Below are 21,359 nucleotides of genomic sequence, written 5' to 3' on the forward strand. Positions count from 1 at the left end.
TATAAAGTGTGTTTAGGTGTTCTAAAGTGTGGAGAGTGGGTGCTGCAGTGTGTTGTTTGTTTAAGTGAGTGTGTGCGTGTGGGTGTGTGTGCTGTGTGCATTTGATGGTTGTTGCATAGTGTTTATTGTTCGTTGAGCAGCCTGATGGCCTGGGGATAGAAGCTTCTTCTGAGTCTTTCTGTGCTCGCCTTAAGACTCCGGTATCGCTTGCCTGACCGCAGCAGTTCAAAGAGGCAGTTGTTCGGGTGGCTGGAGTCCTTGATGATTCTCTTAGCCTTACCCCTGCACACCTGTTGTTGTTACCTGTGGTGTTACCTGTGGTTTTAGATTGCAGACACCGAGCGGTGAGCAGAGACATGCTGTTGTTGTTACCTGTGGTGTTACCTGTGGTGTTAGATGGCACACACAGAGAGGTGAGCAGAGACATGCTGTTGTTACCTGTGCAATGTGTCAGTGTCGTCACACGAATAATAATATTCAGCGCTATTGCAATGTTATACACGTTGCGCCATACTGTACTGTACTGTACCCATTCTGCAATCTGTTAATAAAGTTTTCAATCAATCAATCAAATGATGTTGATCCGTAAAAGCCTATTACCCGCCAGGCTGGCGTCTATTCGAAGCCTAACCGGTTCATGCTTCCGCGTTCGCGTTTTGCGCTCTGATTGGCCACTGATGTTTCTGGTCGCACCAATCGTGTGACAGCAAGCTCTTTCGCCGGTTAAGCTTAGGCGACTCTTTCGAAGTTGGTTAAGGTTAGAGTTTGTCTTAGAGCAGGGCGATAGAACGCCAGCCCTGATTCCAAACTCTAACCTTAACCAACTTCGAAATAGTCGCCTAAGCTTAACCGGTGATAAACTAGGCGTTAGGTCGTTTGCTGCTGGTCGACCCGGAAATAGGCGCAGAACTTGCCGTCCGACGATTGGCGCACATGTCACATGACCTGGCCAATCACAGCGCAAAACTCGAACGTGGAAACACAAATTGGTTGTGGAAAGTATAGACGCTTCCTGTCCAGGTCAAGGTTTTTAAAGATGTACACCCCCACACACCCCAGTCAGAGAATCCACCACCACTCTCTACATTTCCTGCCCCTGTGAGAGATATTGTTTGTGTTACTAAATGAGGGGAATGTCTCAAAATTGGGTTCTGGAATATTGAGTACAGGGTTCGCACAAGGTCCTTGAAGTAGAACCTGAGGGTCTGCGGGCCCCTGTGAGTAGAACCTGGGTCTGCGGGCCCCTGTGAGTAGAACCTGGGTCTGCGGGCCCCTGTGAGTAGAACCTGGGTCTGCGGGCCCCTGTGAGTAGAACCTGGGTCTGCGGGCCCCTGTGAGTAGAACCTGAGGGTCTGCGGCCCCCTGTGAGTAGAACCTGGGTCTGCGGGCCCCTGTGAGTAGAACCTGAGGGTCTGCGGGCCCCCTGTGAGTAGAACCTGAGGGTCTGCGGGCCCCTGTGAGTAGAACCTGAGGGTCTGCGGCCCCCTGTGAGTAGAACCTGGGTCTGTGGGCCCCTGTGAGTAGAACCTGGGTCTGCGGGCCCCTGTGAGTAGAACCTGGGGGTCTGCGGGCCCCTGTGAGTAGAACCTGAGGGTCTGCGGGCCCCTGTGAGTAGAACCTGAGGGTCTGCCGGCCCCTGTGAGTAGAACCTGAGGGTCTGCGGCCCCTGTGAGTAGAACCTGAGGGTCTGCGGGCCCCTGTGAGTAGAACCTGAGGGTCTGCGGGCCCCTGTGAGTAGAACCTGAGGGTCTGCGGGCCCCTGTGAGTAGAACCTGAGGGTCTGTGGGCCCCCTGTGAGTAGAACCTGAGGGTCTGCGGGCCCCTGTGAGTAGAACCTGAGGGTCTGTGGGCCCCTGTGAGTAGAACCTGAGGGTCTGCGGGCCCCTGTGAGTAGAACCTGAGGGTCTGCGGGCCCCTGTGAGTAGAACCTGAGGGTCTGCGGGCCCCTGTGAGTAGAACCTGAGGGTCTGCGGGCCCCTGTGAGTAGAACCTGAGGGTCTGCGGCCCCCTGTGAGTAGAACCTGAGGGTCTGCGGCCCCCTGTGAGTAGAACCTGAGGGTCTGCGGCCCCCTGTGAGTAGAACCTTGTGTCTCCTCAGCGACACGACTGGGAGGTGGCAGTGAAGTGTATCAGCAAGAAGAACCTGGTGAAGAGTCAGACGCTGCTGGGGAAGGAGATCAAGATCCTGAAGGTGACCACCAGCCTCTGTGTGTGTGTGTGTGTGTGTGTGTGTGTGTGTGTGTGTGTGTGTGTGTGTGTGTGTGTGTGTGTGTGTGTGTGTGTGTGTGTGTGTGTGTGTGTGTGTGTGTGTGTGTGTGTGTGTGTGTGTGTGTGTGTGTGTGTGTGTGTGTGTGTGTGTGTGTGTGTGTGTGTGTGTGTGTGTGTGTGTGTGTGTGTGTGTGTGTGTGTGTGTGTGTGTGTGTGTGTGTGTGTGTGTGTGTGTGTGTGTGTGTGTGTGTGTGTGTGTGTGTGTGTGTGTGTGTGTGTGTGTGTGTGTGTGTGTGTGTGTGTGTGTGTGTGTGTGTGTCTCTGTGTGTGTCTCTGTGTGTGTCTGTGTGTCTCTGTGTCTCTGTGTGTCTCTGTGTGTGTGTGTCTCTGTGTGTCTCTGTGTGTCTCTGTGTGTGTGTGTGTGTGTGTGTCTCTGTGTGTCTCTGTGTCTCTGTGTGTGTGTGTGTGTGTCTCTGTGTGTCTCTGTGTCTCTGTGTGTGTGTCTCTGTGTGTCTCTGTGTGTGTGTGTGTGTGTGTGTGTCTCTGTGTCTCTGTGTGTGTCTGTCTCTGTGTGTCTCTGTGTGTGTCTCTGTGTGTGTCTCTGTGTGTGTGTCTGTGTGTGTCTCTGTGTGTCTGTGTGTGTCTCTGTGTGTCTCTGTGTGTGTCTGTCTCTGTGTGTCTCTGTGTGTGTGTCTGTGTGTGTCTCTGTGTGTGTCTCTGTGTGTGTCTCTGTGTGTCTGTGTGTGTCTCTGTGTGTCTCTGTGTGTCTCTGTGTGTCTCTGTGTGTCTGTCTCTGTGTGTCTGTGTGTGTCTCTGTGTGTGTCTCTGTGTGTGTCTCTGTGTGTCTCTGTGTGTCTCTGTGTGTCTGTCTCTGTGTGTCTGTGTGTGTCTCTGTGTGTGTCTCTGTGTGTGTCTCTGTGTGTCTGTGTGTGTCTCTGTGTGTCTCTGTGTGTCTCTGTGTGTGTGTCTCTGTGTGTCTCTGTGTGTCTCTGTGTGTCTGTCTCTGTGTGTCTCTGTGTGTCTGTCTCTGTGTGTGTGTCTCTCTGTGTGTGTGTGTGTGTGTGTGTGTGTTAGGGCTGCAATGATTAGTCGACATAATCGACGACGTCGATTATAAAAAATCGTTGACGAGGAATTGTTGCGTCGATTAGTCATTACAAATAATTTTTTTTTTTTTTTTTTTTTTTTTTTTTTTTTGCACTACCTATCTTTGTGAAAGTGGCTTCTCAGCTCTGGTCCAGCTAGCTGATGACTTCTTAGCTTAACATAACAGACCGACAGTAAGTTTGGGGGAACTAATGGGATAACTGGGGATGTTGTTTGGTCCTGACAAGAGTCTCAAAGCAACTCTGAGGTCATGCTCAATGTCCAATCTGTTCCTCTGCTCTGTCTTCAGCTGGACCAGAGCTGAGAAGCCACTTTCACAAAGATAGGTAGTGACATTTATTTTTTATTTATTTTTATATAATTGTTTTTCGATTAGTCGACTAATCGAAAAAATTATCGACAGATTAGTCGACTACCAACATAGTCATTAGTTGCAGTCCTAGTGTGTGTGTCTCTGTGTGTGTCTCTGTGTGTGTGTGTGTGATGTTCTGAACTTCTGTTGGAGCTTCAGAAGCTAGAGATCCAGCTAGCACACACACACACACACACACACACACACACACACACACACACACACACACACACACACACACACACACACACACACACACACACACACACACACACACACACACACACACACACACAGTAAACATCACTTCTTATTCAGGATGACTGTGTGCAGGCTTGTGTGACTGCAAGGCGCGCTGTGGGCATGTACCTACTACTGTGTTACAGTGGAGAGGGAGAACGTACTAACGACAATAACTAGGCTAATCAGACTATAAATGTATGCAATTGTATTCAGTGTACTCAAGACCTATATAACCATAGATGTATGTATCATGTATATGTACCACTACACTCTGCTAGCTTCATATCACAGCTGTATATGTACCACTACACTCTGCTCGCTTCATATCACAGCTGTATATGTACCACTACACTCTGCTAGCTTCATATCACAGCTGTATATGTACCACTACACTCTGCTAGCTTCATATCACAGCTGTATATGTATCACTACACTCTGCTAGCTTCATATCACAGCTGTATATGTACCACTACACTCTGCTAGCTTCATATCACAGCTGTATATGTACCACTACACTGCTAGCTTCATATCACAGCTGTATATGTACCACTACACTCTGCTAGCTTCATATCACAGCTGTATATGTACCACTACACTCTGCTAGCTTCATATCACAGCTGTATATGTACCACTACACTTTGCTAGCTTCATATCACAGCTGTATATGTACCACTACACGTTGCTAGCTTCATATCACAGCTGTATATGTACCACTACACTTTGCTAGCTTCATATCACAGCTGTATATGTACCACTACACTCTGCTAGCTTCATATCACAGCTGTATATGTACCACTACACTCTGCTAGCTTCATATCACAGCTGTATATGTACCACTACACTCTGCTAGCTTCATATCACAGCTGTATATGTACCACTGCACTTTGCTAGCTTCATATCACAGCTGTATATGTACCACTACACTCTGCTAGCTTCATATCACAGCTGTATATGTACCACTACACTCTGCTAGCTTCATATCACAGCTGTATATATATCACTACACTGCTAGCATCATATCACAGCTGTATATGTACCACTACACTCTGCTAGCTTCATATCACAGCTGTATATGTACCACTACACTCTGCTAGCTTCATATCACAGCTGTATATGTACCACTACACTCTGCTAGCTTCATATCACAGCTGTATATGTACCACTACACTCTGCTAGCTTCATATCACAGCTGTATATGTATCACTACACTTTGCTAGCTTCATATCACGGCTGTATATGTAACTAGGGATGGGTACCTTTCACATTTGAACCGATACCGGTACCGGTACCTGTGAATCGATACCGGTACCCAACGGTACCTTTTTTCGGTACTTTAGTCTCAAGAAATTTAATTTACCTACCTCAGTCGTAAAAAAAAAAATCCAAACTTAGTGGGCAAGGCGCTCGCCACGAATGCAGAGACGCTGGGCTCGCCTGTTCGAGCCCAGCGCTCCACATTGCTTTCAGTTTAGCTGGTCGTTCATACTAATACACATTGGCCGTATTAGGGGGTGGGAAACTGATGGGTGGGGATCGGGCGTTGTGGACAGCGACTCCTACAGGTCGGTTGGTGCGCCTGCGCAGTAGAATCAGGAAGTGTCGGGGGCAGCGTGAGCCTCCCACGCGTTACTCCTCGCCACTGAGAGATCGAGCTGCGCAGGTGAAAAGATGCGACTGCTGTTACCTCAAGTAACGGAGGGGACTTGTGCTATGTATGACTTAGTCCACATTGCAGCCGGCTTGTGGGAGGCAAGAAACAGCGTTTGTGACAGGGGAGGGTTGAATTGGATGATACGAAATTGGGATGGGAGAAAATATAGAAAAATGGGAGAAAAAGTGGATAAAAAAAAAAAAAAAAAAAAATCCAAACTTCAAATAACTACAATTTCGACAGTTTTCGGCTTGTCATTGCTCCGACTGCTTTGTTGTTGAATCAAGTCAAATCCTAGGTAAGCATATATTGTGCGTGTGAACGTTGACATGAAAAGAAAAAAGTTAAAAAAAAAAAAAATCGGTTTCTCACTTGATTCGATACTCGGTAGTACCGACGTGTTTCGGTTCGGTACCTCAAAAGTACCGAATTCGGTACCCATCCCTATATGTAACACTACACTTTGCTAGCTTCATATCACAGCTGTATATGTACCACTACACTTTGCTAGCTTCATGTCACAGCTGTATATGTATCACTACACTGCTAGCTTCATATCACAGCTGTATATGTACCACTACACTTTGCTAGCTTCATATCACAGCTGTATATGTACCACTACACTCTGCTAGCTTCATATCACAGCTGTATATGTACCACTACACTCTGCTAGCTTCATATCACAGCTGTATATGTACCACTACGCTCTGCTAGCTTCATATCACAGCTGTATATGTACCACTACACTCTGCTAGCTTCATGTCACAGCTGTATATGTACCACTACACTCTGCTAGCTTCATATCACAGCTGTATATGTACCACTACACTTTGCTAGCTTCATATCACAGCTGTATATGTACCACTACACTCTGCTAGCTTCATATCACAGCTGTATATGTACCACTACACTCTGCTAGCTTCATATCACAGCTGTATATGTACCACTACACTCTGCTAGCTTCATATCACAGCTGTATATGTACCACTACACTTTGCTAGCTTCATATCACAGCTGTATATGTACCACTACACTTTGCTAGCTTCATATCACAGCTGTATATGTACCACTACACTCTGCTAGCTTCATATCACAGCTGTATATGTACCACTACACTCTGCTAGCTTCATATCACAGCTGAGCAAATTGACATAGAGTGAAATCGACTTAAGATCTCCTGGGTGACTATACACCATGTATCTTGAAGGGTTTCGTTACTATAGGAGAGGGTTTGGTCAGTGTCTCAAAGTGTTTCTCGATCTCTGAAACAACCAGCAGACATTTCTAGTTTTGTCTTGGGAACAGGCAAGCAGCCCTATTGCCACCTTTCAGGGTGGCATATATTGAAAATATGGGCATGTACCGTGTTACAGTGGAGAGGGAGAACGTACTAACGACAATAACTAGGCTAATCAGACTATAAATGTATGCAATTGTATTCAGTGTACTCAAGACCTATATAACCATAGATGTATGTATCATGTATATGTACCACTACACTCTGCTAGCTTCATATCACAGCTGTATATGTACCACTACACTTTGCTAGCTTCATATCACAGCTGTATATGTACCACTACACTCTGCTAGCTTCATATCACAGCTGTATATGTACCACTACACTCTGCTAGCTACATATCACAGCTGTATATGTACCACTACACTCTGCTAGCTTCATATCACAGCTGTATATGTACCACTACACTCTGCTAGCTTCATATCACAGCTGTATATGTACCACTACACTCTGCTAGCTTCATGTCACAACTGTATATGTACCACTACACTCTGCTAGCTTCATATCACAGCTGTATATGTACCACTACACTCTGCTAGCTTCATATCACAGCTGTATATGTACCACTACACTCTGCTAGCTTCATATCACAGCTGTATATGTACCACTACACTCTGCTCGCTTCATATCACAGCTGTATATGTACCACTACACTCTGCTAGCTTCATATCACAGCTGTATATGTACCACTACACTCTGCTAGCTTCATATCACAGCTGTATATGTATCACTACACTCTGCTAGCTTCATATCACAGCTGTATATGTACCACTACACTCTGCTAGCTTCATATCACAGCTGTATATGTACCACTACACGTTGCTAGCTTCATATCACAGCTGTATATGTACCACTACACTCTGCTAGCTTCATATCACAGCTGTATATGTACCACTACACTCTGCTAGCTTCATATCACAGCTGTATATGTACCACTACACTTTGCTAGCTTCATGTCACAACTGTATATGTACCACTACACTTTGCTAGCTTCATATCACAACTGTATATGTACCACTACACTCTGCTAGCTTCATATCACAGCTGTATATGTACCACTACACTCTGCTAGCTTCATATCACAGCTGTATATGTACCACTACACTTTGCTAGCTTCATATCACAGCTGTATATGTACCACTACACTCTGCTAGCTTCATATCACAGCTGTATATGTACCACTACACTCTGCTAGCTTCATATCACAGCTGTATATGTATCACTACACTCTGCTAGCTTCATATCACAGCTGTATATGTACCACTACACTCTGCTAGCTTCATATCACAGCTGTATATGTACCACTACACTCTGCTAGCTTCATATCACAGCTGTATATGTACCACTACACTTTGCTAGCTTCATATCACAGCTGTATATGTACCACTACACTCTGCTAGCTTCATATCACAGCTGTATATGTACCACTACACTTTGCTAGCTTCATATCACAGCTGTATATGTACCACTACACTTTGCTAGCTTCATATCACAACTGTATATGTACCACTACACTCTGCTAGCTTCATATCACAGCTGTATATGTACCACTACACTCTGCTAGCTTCATATCACAGCTGTATATGTACCACTACACTCTGCTAGCTTCATATCACAGCTGTATATGTACCACTACACTCTGCTAGCTTCATATCACAGCTGTATATGTATCACTACACTCTGCTAGCTTCATATCACAGCTGTATATGTACCACTACACTCTGCTAGCTTCATATCACAGCTGTATATGTACCACTACACTCTGCTAGCTTCATATCACAGCTGTATATGTATCACTACACTCTGCTAGCTTCATATCACAGCTGTATATGTACCACTACACTCTGCTAGCTTCATATCACAGCTGTATATGTACCACTACACTCTGCTAGCTTCATATCACAGCTGTATATGTACCACTACACTCTGCTAGCTTCATATCACAGCTGTATATGTACCACTACACTCTGCTAGCTTCATATCACAGCTGTATATGTATCACTGCACTTTGCTAGCTTCATATCACAGCTGTATATGTACCACTACACTCTGCTAGCTTCATATCACAGCTGTATATGTACCACTACACTCTGCTAGCTTCATATCACAGCTGTATATATATCACTACACTGCTAGCATCATATCACAGCTGTATATGTACCACTACACTCTGCTAGCTTCATATCACCGCTGTATATGTACCACTACACTCTGCTAGCTTCATATCACAGCTGTATATGTACCACTACACTCTGCTAGCTTCATATCACAGCTGTATATGTATCACTACACTTTGCTAGCTTCATATCACAGCTGTATATGTAACTAGGGATGGGTACCTTTCACATTTGAACCGATACCGGTACCGGTACCTGTGAATCGATACCGGTACCCAACGGTACCTTTTTTCGGTACTTTAGTCTCAAGACATTTAATTTACCTACCTCAGTCGAAAAAAAAAAATCCAAACTTAGTGGGCAAGGCGCTCGCCACGAATGCAGAGATGCTGGGCTCGCCTGTTCGAGCCCAGCGCTCCACATTGCTTTCAGTTTAGCTGGTCGTTCATACTAATACACATTGGCCGTATTAGGGGGTGGGACACTGATGGGTGGGGATTGGGCGTTGTGGACAGCGACTCCTACAGGTCGGTTGGTGCGCCTGCGCAGTAGAATCAGGAAGTGTCGGGGGCAGCGTCAGCCTCCCACACGTTACTCCTCGCCACTGAGAGATCGAGCTGCGCAGGTGAAAAGATGCGACTGCTGTTACCTCAAGTACCGGAGGGGACTTGTGCTATGTATGACTTAGTCCACATTGCAGCCGGCTTGTGGGAGGCAAGAAACAGCGTTCGTGACAGGGGAGGGTTGAATTGGATGATACGAAATTGGGATGGGAGAAAATATAGAAAAATGGGAGAAAAAGTGGATAAAAAAAAAATCCAAACTTCAAATAACTACAATTTCGACAGTTTTCGGCTTGTCATTGCTCCGACTGCTTTGTTGTTGAATCAAGTCAAATCCTAGGTAAGCATATATTGTGCGTGTGAACGTTGACATGAAAATAAAAAAGTTAAAAAAAATAAAAATAAAAATAAATTCGGTTTCTCACTTGATTCGATACTCGGTAGTACCGACGTGTTTCGGTTCGGTACCTCAAAAGTACCGAATTCGGTACCCATCCCTATATGTAACACTACACTTTGCTAGCTTCATATTACAGCTGTATATGTACCACTACACGTTGCTAGCTTCATGTCACAGCTGTATATGTATCACTACACTGCTAGCTTCATATCACAGCTGTATATGTACCACTAAACTTTGCTAGCTTCATATCACAGCTGTATATGTACCACTACACTCTGCTAGCTTCATATCACAGCTGTATATGTACCACTACACTCTGCTAGCTTCATATCACAGCTGTATATGTACCACTACACTCTGCTAGCTTCATATCACAGCTGTATATGTACCACTACACTCTGCTAGCTTCATATCACAGCTGTATATGTACCACTACGCTCTGCTAGCTTCATATCACAGCTGTATATGTACCACTACACTCTGCTAGCTTCATATCACAGCTGTATATGTACCACTACACTTTGCTAGCTTCATATCACAGCTGTATATGTACCACTACACTTTGCTAGCTTCATATCACAGCTGTATATGTACCACTACACTCTGCTAGCTTCATATCACAGCTGTATATGTACCACTACACTCTGCTAGCTTCATATCACAGCTGAGCAAATTGACATAGAGTGAAATCGACTTAAGATCTCCTGGGTGACTATACACCATGTATCTTGAAGGGTTTCGTTACTATAGGAGAGGGTTTGGTCAGTGTCTCAAAGTGTTTCTCGATCTCTGAAACAACCAGCAGACATTTCTAGTTTTGTCTTGGGAACAGGCAAGCAGCCCTATTGCCACCTTTCGGGGTGGCATATATTGAAAATATGGGCATGTACCGTGTTACAGTGGAGAGGGAGAACGTACTAACGACAATAACTAGGCTAATCAGACTATAAATGTATGCAATTGTATTCAGTGTACTCAAGACCTATATAACCATAGATGTATGTATCATGTATATGTACCACTACACTCTGCTAGCTTCATATCACAGCTGTATATGTACCACTACACTTTGCTAGCTTCATATCACAGCTGTATATGTACCACTACACTCTGCTAGCTTCATATTACAGCTGTATATGTACCACTACACTCTGCTAGCTTCATATCACAGCTGTATATGTACCACTACACTCTGCTAGCTTCATATCACAGCTGTATATGTACCACTACACTCTGCTAGCTTCATGTCACAACTGTATATGTACCACTACACTCTGCTAGCTTCATATCACAGCTGTATATGTACCACTACACTCTGCTAGCTTCATATCACAGCTGTATATGTACCACTACACTCTGCTAGCTTCATATCACAGCTGTATATGTACCACTACACTCTGCTCGCTTCATATCACAGCTGTATATGTACCACTACACTCTGCTAGCTTCATATCACAGCTGTATATGTACCACTACACTCTGCTAGCTTCATATCACAGCTGTATATGTATCACTACACTCTGCTAGCTTCATATCACAGCTGTATATGTACCACTACACTCTGCTAGCTTCATATCACAGCTGTATATGTACCACTACACTCTGCTAGCTTCATATCACAGCTGTATATGTACCACTACACTTTGCTAGCTTCATATCACAGCTGTATATGTACCACTACACTCTGCTAGCTTCATATCACAGCTGTATATGTACCACTACACTCTGCTAGCTTCATATCACAGCTGTATATGTACCACTACACTCTGCTAGCTTCATATCACAGCTGTATATGTACCACTACACTCTGCTAGCTTCATATCACAGCTGTATATGTACCACTACTAGGGGTGGACGGTATAAACGGTATACGGTATAAACGGTATTAATTTGCTCTACGGTATGGATTTTGACTATACCGTTTAACCGGTAGAGCAGCTCTAAAATAGCAATGACGTCATGTAACCACAGCGCGACTATTTCAATCGCATTTGCCCCTAAAAATAGATAGAATTAGTCATAGATAATAGATATGTGCAAACTGGAAAAAGTTATTTAGGAGGCTTCGCGCAGTGGGCGTGTCAACACGCAATTGTCATTTCATAATAAACACATATCACCGCGGCGCACAGCAAGTTTCAATTTCAGTTCCTGGCATTTTTAACCAGTGGAGAAAGGTAAGATATTTCCCTATCGTTTTTCTTATATGAATTATTCTACGTTAATAAAACATACCTGGTGATCAACTACAGTTTGCTGTAAACATTACGATATGTGTGTAGTGTTATGATAACGACGGCAGCAGCGGGAGCCGGGAGGAAGGCGTGCAGCAGTGGATTTGCCAATAGCATGCAGCTGCAGAGCCGCAGAGCCAGTGGCTCTTTCAGGTCTGGTCACAGGCCCGTCAAACAGCGCCCCCCGGCCCCCACCCTTGCGCCGTTCTGACCCCCATCGTCTCTAAGCATTTTGTGTGTCAATTTGTTGACACATGTGTCAATTTGTTGACACAATTGTCAATTCTTAAAGCTGAGGATGAGTGGCACCTTTGTCTCAATTCTTATTCAATTCAATTCGCTCTGCGGCTCTGCAGCTACATATGCTTCTAGCAAAATCCAGCCCCGCTGTTTGCAATGGGAGCAGGAGTCTCGACTCGGGACTTATTTTATTTGGAATATAATGACTTTATACGCAAAAGTAGCCTAGTTTTAAGTTAAAATATTATAAATCTACATGCCTTGAGGATGTCATTCTTTATATAGCCTGCCTATCAGGCAAAAAAAATTATTCTAACAGAAACACTGATACCGTGATATATACCGTTACCGTCTATGCTTCAAATTATACCGTGATATACATTTTAGACCATACCGTCCACCCCTAACCACTACACTCTGCTAGCTTCATGTCACAACTGTATATGTACCACTACACTCTGCTAGCTTCATATCACAGCTGTATATGTACCACTACACTCTGCTAGCTTCATATCACAGCTGTATATGTACCACTACACTCTGCTAGCTTCATATCACAGCTGTATATGTACCACTACACTCTGCTCGCTTCATATCACAGCTGTATATGTACCACTACACTCTGCTAGCTTCATATCACAGCTGTATATGTATCACTACACTCTGCTAGCTTCATATCACAGCTGTATATGTACCACTACACTCTGCTAGCTTCATATCACAGCTGTATATGTACCACTACACTCTGCTAGCTTCATATCACAGCTGTATATGTACCACTACACTCTGCTAGCTTCATATCACAGCTGTATATGTACCACTACACTTTGCTAGCTTCATATCACAGCTGTATATGTACCACTACACTCTGCTAGCTTCATATCACAGCTGTATATGTACCACTACACTCTGCTAGCTTCATATCACAGCTGTATATGTACCACTACACTCTGCTAGCTTCATATCACAGCTGTATATGTACCACTGCACTTTGCTAGCTTCATATCACAGCTGTATATGTACCACTACACTCTGCTAGCTTCATATCACAGCTGTATATGTACCACTACACTCTGCTAGCTTCATATCACAGCTGTATATATATCACTACACTGCTAGCATCATATCACAGCTGTATATGTACCACTACACTCTGCTAGCTTCATATCACCGCTGTATATGTACCACTACACTCTGCTAGCTTCATATCACAGCTGTATATGTACCACTACACTCTGTTAGCTTCATATCACAGCTGTATATGTATCACTACACTTTGCTAGCTTCATATCACAGCTGTATATGTAACTAGGGATGGGTACCTTTCACATTTGAACCGATACCGGTACCGGTACCTGTGAATCGATACCGGTACCCAACGGTACCTTTTTTCGGTACTTTAGTCTCAAGAAATTTATTTTACCTACCTCAGTCGTAAAAAAAAAGAAATCCAAACTTAGTGGGCAAGGCGCTCGCCACGAATGCAGAGACGCTGGGCTCGCCTGTTCGAGCCCAGCGCTCCACATTGCTTTCAGTTTAGCTGGTCGTTCATACTAATACACATTGGCCGTATTAGGGGGTGGGACACTGATGGGTGGGGATTGGGCGTTGTGGACAGCGACTCCTACAGGTCGGTTGGTGCGCCTGCGCAGTAGAATCAGGAAGTGTCGGGGGCAGCGTGAGCCTCCCACACGTTACTCCTCGCCACTGAGAGATCGAGCTGCGCAGGTGAAAAGATGCGACTGCTGTTACCTCAAGTACCGGAGGGGACTTGTGCTATGTATGACTTAGTCCACATTGCAGCCGGCTTGTGGGAGGCAAGAAACAGCGTTCGTGACAGGGGAGGGTTGAATTGGATGATATACGAAATTGGGATGGGAGAAAATATAGAAAAATGGGAGAAAAAGTGGATAATAAAAAAAAAATTTAAAAATCCAAACTTCAAATAACTACAATTTCGACAGTTTTCGGCTTGTCATTGCTCCGACTGCTTTGTTGTTGAATCAAGTCAAATCCTAGGTAAGCATATATTGTGCGTGTGAACGTTGACATGAAGAAAAAAAAAGTAAAAAAAAAAAAAAAAAAAAAGCTGTATATATATCACTACACTGCTAGCATCATATCACAGCTGTATATGTACCACTACACTCTGCTAGCTTCATATCACAGCTGTATATGTACCACTACACTCTGCTAGCTTCATATCACAGCTGTATATGTACCACTACACTCTGCTAGCTTCATATCACAGCTGTATATGTACCACTACACTCTGCTAGCTTCATATCACAGCTGTATATGTACCACTACACTCTGCTAGCTTCATGTCACAACTGTATATGTACCACTACACTCTGCTAGCTTCATATCACAGCTGTATGCTGTGCCATTGTTACTGTAAAAAATGTAATGATTGTGTTGTTGTTAATATCATTAATGAGACGTTGAGCTGTATGTGTGTGTCACGAATTTCCCCAAGGGGATTAATAAAGGAATATCTTATCTTATCTTATCTTATATGTACCACTACACTCTGCTAGCTTCATATCACAGCTGTATATGTACCACTACACTCTGCTAGCTTCATATCACAGCTGTATATGTACCACTACACTCTGCTAGCTTCATATCACAGCTGTATATGTACCACTACACTCTGCTAGCTTCATATCACAGCTGAGCAAATTGACATAGAGTGAAATCGACTTAAGATCTCCTGGGTGACTATACACCATGTATCTTGAAGGGTTTCGTTACTATAGGAGAGGGTTTGGTCAGTGTCTCAAAGTGTTTCTCGATCTCTGAAACAACCAGCAGACATTTCTAGTTTTGTCTTGGGAACAGGCAAGCAGCCCTATTGCCACCTTTCAGGGTGGCATATATTGAAAATAAAAACAAACTTTGAATACAGGAAGCTTTTCTCCGTGTCAGCTAGCAGAACCAGCCCTCTCAGATAATACCCTTCATTATATCTTTAAAGTATGTGCAGCAGTCGGAACCCATTCAGCATGTAGCCTTCCTCTGCTGGTAGACAAGAGCGGATATTCCTGTTTCATTATGCAAATACATATTCTCTCTCTCTCTCTCTCTCTCTCTCTCTTTCTCAGGAATTAAAACACGAGAACATCGTTGCACTGCTCGACTTTCAGGTACAGTATGTGATACTAAGACATAAGCACCCGGGCGGCAGTTGAATCAGTGTCGGTGACGGGGCCTTTAAAGGGGACCTATTCTGAGCATGGCCTTTTCCTGTGTGTTGCATCATCTTCTTTATACAGAATGACACTCCAACACTGAGGAAATGTTAAATATGTGCATTGTGCCTTTTCTGCAGTTCAGCTATGAAGAACCCTCCCTCTTGAAACAAGCCAGTCAGAACTGCAGCCACAATCGGAGTAGTTAATAATGTGCGTGTGAAGATATATATATATATATTTTTTTATCAAAGAATTCGTTTTTTTATATTTTTTTTTATACATATAACATACAACAAGACATAACAGAATCAAGACACAATAATCAACAGATCAACTGACGATAACAATAACAAGACAATATGCAGTCAGTCAGTCAGTCAGTCAGTCAGTCAGTCAGTCAGTCAGTCAGTCAGTCAGTCAGTCAGTCAGTCAGTCAGTCAGTCAGTCAGTCAGTCAGTCAGTCAGTCAGTCAGTCAGTCAGTCAGTCAGTCAGTCAGTCAGTCAGTCAGTCAGTCAGTCAGTCAGTCAGTCAGTCAGTCAGTCAGTCAGTCAGCCAGCCAGCCAGCCAGCCAGCCAGCCAGCCAGCCAGCCAGCCAGCCAGCCAGCCAGCCTGTTCTGTTCTGTTCTGTTCTGTTCTGTTCTGTTCTGTTCTGTTCTGTTCTGTTCTGTTCTGTTCTGTTCTGTTCTGTTCTGTTCTGTTCTGTTCTGTTCTGTTCTGTTCTGTTCTGTTCTACTAACCTAGATCTCTAATGAAGTCACACTCCATATTTAGGAGGCGTTCTATGCTTGGCTACATGCCAAGGCCCTTAGGGAGGGTGCGTGCGTGCGTGCGTGCGTGTGCGCTCACAGGGTAAATGCAGGTGCTTGTATGCTCATACTGTTTGCACACACACACACACACACACACACATACACACACACACACACACGCACACAGGAACACAACACATGGGAGAGATGCTCCAGCGTTACCACGGCAACCACGGTCGATCCGCGTGTCACCTGTCCGCTGATGGCTGTGGGAGGAGCCAGACCCCCCCTGCCCCCAGTGCAAACACACTGTTAATGTACCACCGGGGCTAATAGTACACTAACACACACACACGCTCACACACACACTAACACACACACACACACACACACACACACACACACACACACACACACACACACACACACACACACACACACACACACACACACACACACACACACACACACACACACACACACACACACACACAGTAGTAACCTTAACTCATTCAGCGCCAGGGATTTTCCCCATCCCTGTAGTCAATGGGCCACGCTTTAAAAGATAGGCATTTTCACTGTGCGTCACGATGTTTGCACGGCTATATCTATATTCTATATTCTAGCTATGGAGACAATACTATGGCTCATTTGACAGTAACTATCTCTCGTCCAACATGTAAAAAAGAGTAAATTTTTTCATGTATACGTTCGCGTGTTATACCGTGGTGAATATTGTATAGTTTCAGAGTTATCCGGGCTAATTCCTGGAAGCGGAGTTATGGAGTGCTATGTGAATTTTGCTAAAGGCAAAGCATGTGAGCGGCGCGGAGTGGCCGAGAAATCCGCTCTTCGCTCTAGACGGCTGAGTTCCGCTCTCATTCGCTCATGTTGGCCCCCCCAAGCCGCTCTCCGCTCGCTCAGCGCTCATCTTCATTTGCGCATCAAGCGCTTCCCGCTCCACAGCCCGCTCAGCAGAAAAAAAATATTTTTTTGGAGCATGATGTAAATTAGCTTGATTTGACCAAACTACAACAGTCTGCACCCCCTGGGCCCCTTAACAATTGTTTGTATTGAGCCGTATTGTCTTGTACCCATTCTGCAATGTTAAATAACGTTTATCCATTCAACTAGCTGTACTATGCTAATGGAGCTAGCCTAGCCGCAATGCTATGGCAGATCCCATTCACGTTAGCATGTAAGCTAACAACAACAGCGCTCTTTTTGTGAGACTAAACTCTCCGCTCTTGGTGGTACATTGTGTTGATGTTGGTTTCGTTTCATCAATAAATGAGGCAGAACACAGTGAATGTATCCTTTTTTTTTATTGCACTTTGTTTGTTTCTCACTGAAAATAAATGTTGCTAAATACTAGTTCACCCGAGTCCCGAGGTGATTTAAAGATGGCGGATTTCATTTCGGTTTTGACTTGTTAGCAGGATGTGTAGTGAGCGCGTTCACCCTTCTGATTGGTTGAAAATGGCCTTCATGTTTGAACTACATCGCCACCTATTGCTTTGGCATTGTACTACATGTATATTACACCAGTTTAAACCACTGTGTGATCGTGTCCACTGAGCGGCTGGGAGCGGAGGACAGCTCTCGCTCCAGAGTCGCTCGGACCCATTTTAAAGCCCCACTCCGCGCTCACTTCAAAATCCACCCGCTCCGCTCCTCGCGCCGCTCCTCGCGCTCCGCTCCGCTCCCATGCTCCGTCTGGACACCATACTATTTCCAAATCAAAGGTTTTTTGATGCTCGTTGGCAACGGCATACCTTTTTGAATACTACATACGTTAATCGTTGCGATCGAGGTTGAGCAGTCGTCTGGTAATCCGGAGGTTCCCGGTTTGATTCCCGCTCCTCCCGGGCAGCGTGTCGATGTGTCCTTGAGCAAGGCACTTAACCCCTAACTGCTCCCGATGAGCAGGTTGGCACCTCGCATGGTCGCCTCCGCCGTCGGTGTGTGAATGTGTGAGTGAGCGGGTGAATGTAAGGAACAAATTGTAAAGCGCTTTGGATACAAGCTGCTATATAATATAAATGCACCATTTATTTACCAGTTTACTCTGAGCTGTGAGTTATCCTGGGTGTGTTTACATTCCCACGGGATCCAGGATAACGGCTCATAAACCGGGTTCACACGTCATTAGGGATAAGCTGCTTACAGCATAGCATGTGCGCATGTTTGAGGTCTTATCTTAACACAGTTTTATGTTTTACAGATGTGAGGTCAAGCTAAGTGCTTTTTAACAAGCACGCAGGAGAGATTAAACGCTTCATTTTTTTCTACTTCTGGCCGAGCACAGGGGCTGTGGAGAAGGCTCTCGGACATCACACACACCTCCTGCAAATTTGAACTACACGTCAAGTAGGGCTGGGAGGTTTATCGATTATGAAGGTATACCATTATGGATCCATGCAAAGCTATGGACATTTACTATACCGTCGTCAATGAAAAAATTATATATAAATAGTAGGGCTGACCTTCTAAGCTTTTTTTGGCAATCGAAGCTTCGGGGCCGAGCTTCGATTTTAATTCGAAGCTTCGAAAAAAAATATATATATATATATATATTAATTATAATATTTTTATTTATTTTATTTTTATTTATTTTTGTATCTTATGTTATGGGACTTGTACAGCACTTTGGTAAACTTTGTTGTTTTTAAATGTGCTCTATAAATAAAGTGGATTGGATTAATGAATTAAGTAGCCCCTTTTCGTGACTGTGACGCAGCCAACAAGGTTTCACTCGGCTGCGCTGCCTGGGTGCAGTGGGGCTGCTCTCACAGCCAACGACATGACATTACATAATTATGTTGCAACCTTCGTCTATCAAGCAAACAATTATATTTAATTTATCATTTATAATTATATCAGACAATGCACCTACAAAAGCAGATGATTACAATTAAATTAGCCAACTTGGTAACACATTAGTCATAGCAGCATAGGCATAGCCTTATTAATGTTTTGTGTGGCGTCGCCGTCGTGTACAACGATACTTACGTTTTTTAGGCGATTTGACAAAGTTGTTGTAGAGTTGTGATATGCCATTTTCTTCTGGCATATCTGGCACTCTGCTTTTTGGGCATTGTCTTTGCATATTTTAAAGTGTAACCACACGTCTGATGACTTCTTCGTCGACATGTCTGCTGCACATGTCCTTGTTGTTTTCAACACAGATAATCTCCACATGCTTGTTGTAGAGAGGTGGAGTCGAGGCGCCGCTTACTTTCGTTTCATTGGAATGGAGGACGTGCAAGATTTTGGAGGCAAAAAATAAATAAAATAAAAACATATATATATATATATCTTTTTTTTAAACTTCGATTTTTTTTTTTTTTTAAGCTTGTGCCATCGAACGAAGCTTCGAAGTATTTAAGACAGCCCTAATAAATAGTATGTACGGATTTGGCAGTCTGAAGTGTTATTTAGGCTTAGTCTTTGTATGGATCTGTCAGTACAGATTCTGTGCATGTATATTATTCTCCACGGTTCAGACAGGCAACTTTGGCCTGTGTGTTATGGCCTGTGTTGACCTCTGACCCTGGGGCTGTATGTTATTCACACTGGGCCAGGCTGTTTGAGAGGCCAGCCCTTCCTCCTTTTTTAACCATTTTCGGCTGATAATTTTCGGTGGCCGAATATTCGGTGCATCCCAAGTGTTTGTGTTGATCTGTCAGTCTGACATGTTATTAGAGTTAGTGTTTGTGTTGATCTGTCAGTCTGACATGTTATTAGAGTTAGTGTTTGTGTTGATCTGTCAGTCTGACATGTTATTAGAGTTAGTGTTTGTGTTGATCTGTCAGTCTGACATGTTATTAGAGTTAGTGTTTGTGTTGATCTGTCAGTCTGACATGTTATTAGAGTTAGTGTTTGTGTTGATCTGTCAGTCTGACATGTTACTTAGAGTTAGTGTTTGTGTTGATCTGTCAGTCTGACATGTTATTAGAGTTAGTGTTTGTGTTGATCTGTCAGTCTGACATGTTATTAGAGTTAGTGTTTGTGTTGATCTGTCAGTCTGACATGTTATTAGAGTTAGTGTTTGTGTTGATCTGTCAGTCTGACATGTTATTAGAGTTAGTGTTTGTGTTGATCTGTCAGTCTGACATGTTATTAGAGTTAGTGTTTGTGTTGATCTGTCAGTCTGACATGTTATTAGAGTTAGTCTTTGTGTTGATCTGTCAGTCTGACATGTTATTAGAGTTAGTGTTTGTGTTGATCTGTCAGTCTGACATGTTATTAGAGTTAGTGTTTGTGTTGATCTGTCAGTCTGACATGTTATTAGAGTTAGTGTTTGTGTTGATCTGTCAGTCTGACATGTTATTAGAGTTAGTGTTTGTGTTGATCTGTCAGTCTGACATGTTATTAGAGTTAGTGTTTGTGTTGATCTGTCAGTCTGACATGTTATTAGAGTTAGTGTTTGTGTTGATCTGTCAGTCTGACATGTTATTAGGGTTAGTGTTTGTGTTGATCTGTCAGTCTGACATGTTATTAGAGTTAGTGTTTGTGTTGATCTGTCAGTCTGACATGTTATTAGAGTTAGTGTTTGTGTTGATCTGTCAGTCTGACATGTTATTAGAGTTAGTCTTTGTGTTGATCTGTCAGTCTGACATGTTATTAGAGTTAGTGTTTGTGTTGATCTGTCAGTCTGACATGTTATTAGGGTTAGTGTTTGTGTTGATCTGTCAGTCTGACATGTTATTAGGGTTAGTGTTTGTGTTGATCTGTCAGTCTGACATGTTATTAGAGTTAGTGTTTGTGTTGATCTGTCAGTCTGACATGTTATTAGAGTTAGTGTTTGTGTTGATCTGTCAGTCTGACATGTTATTAGGGTTAGTGTTTGTGTTGATCTGTCAGTCTGACATGTTACTTAGAGTTAGTGTTTGTGTTGATCTGTCAGTCTGACATGTTACTTAGAGTTAGTGTTTGTGTTGATCTGTCAGTCTGACATGTTATTAGAGTTAGTGTTTGTGTTGATCTGTCAGTCT

General features: G+C 43.8%; 1 pseudogene across 1 annotated transcript in view; it reads left to right on the forward strand.

Annotated features, from left to right (window-relative positions):
• The window catches only part of LOC311232905 (serine/threonine-protein kinase ULK1-like), a 95,394-nt pseudogene that overhangs the window by 846 nt on the left and 73,189 nt on the right, over nt 1-21,359 (forward strand). Inside the window, exons 2-3 of the transcript XR_014621065.1 lie at nt 2,099-2,191; nt 15,523-15,564. The product of XR_014621065.1 is annotated as a serine/threonine-protein kinase ULK1-like (transcript). The remainder of the gene's footprint in view (nt 1-2,098; nt 2,192-15,522; nt 15,565-21,359) is intronic.

The sequence above is a fragment of the Notolepis coatsorum genome (genome assembly GCF_963971535.1).
Source record: "Notolepis coatsorum genome assembly, chromosome: 8".
Taxonomy (NCBI): Eukaryota; Metazoa; Chordata; class Actinopteri; order Aulopiformes; family Paralepididae; genus Notolepis; species Notolepis coatsorum.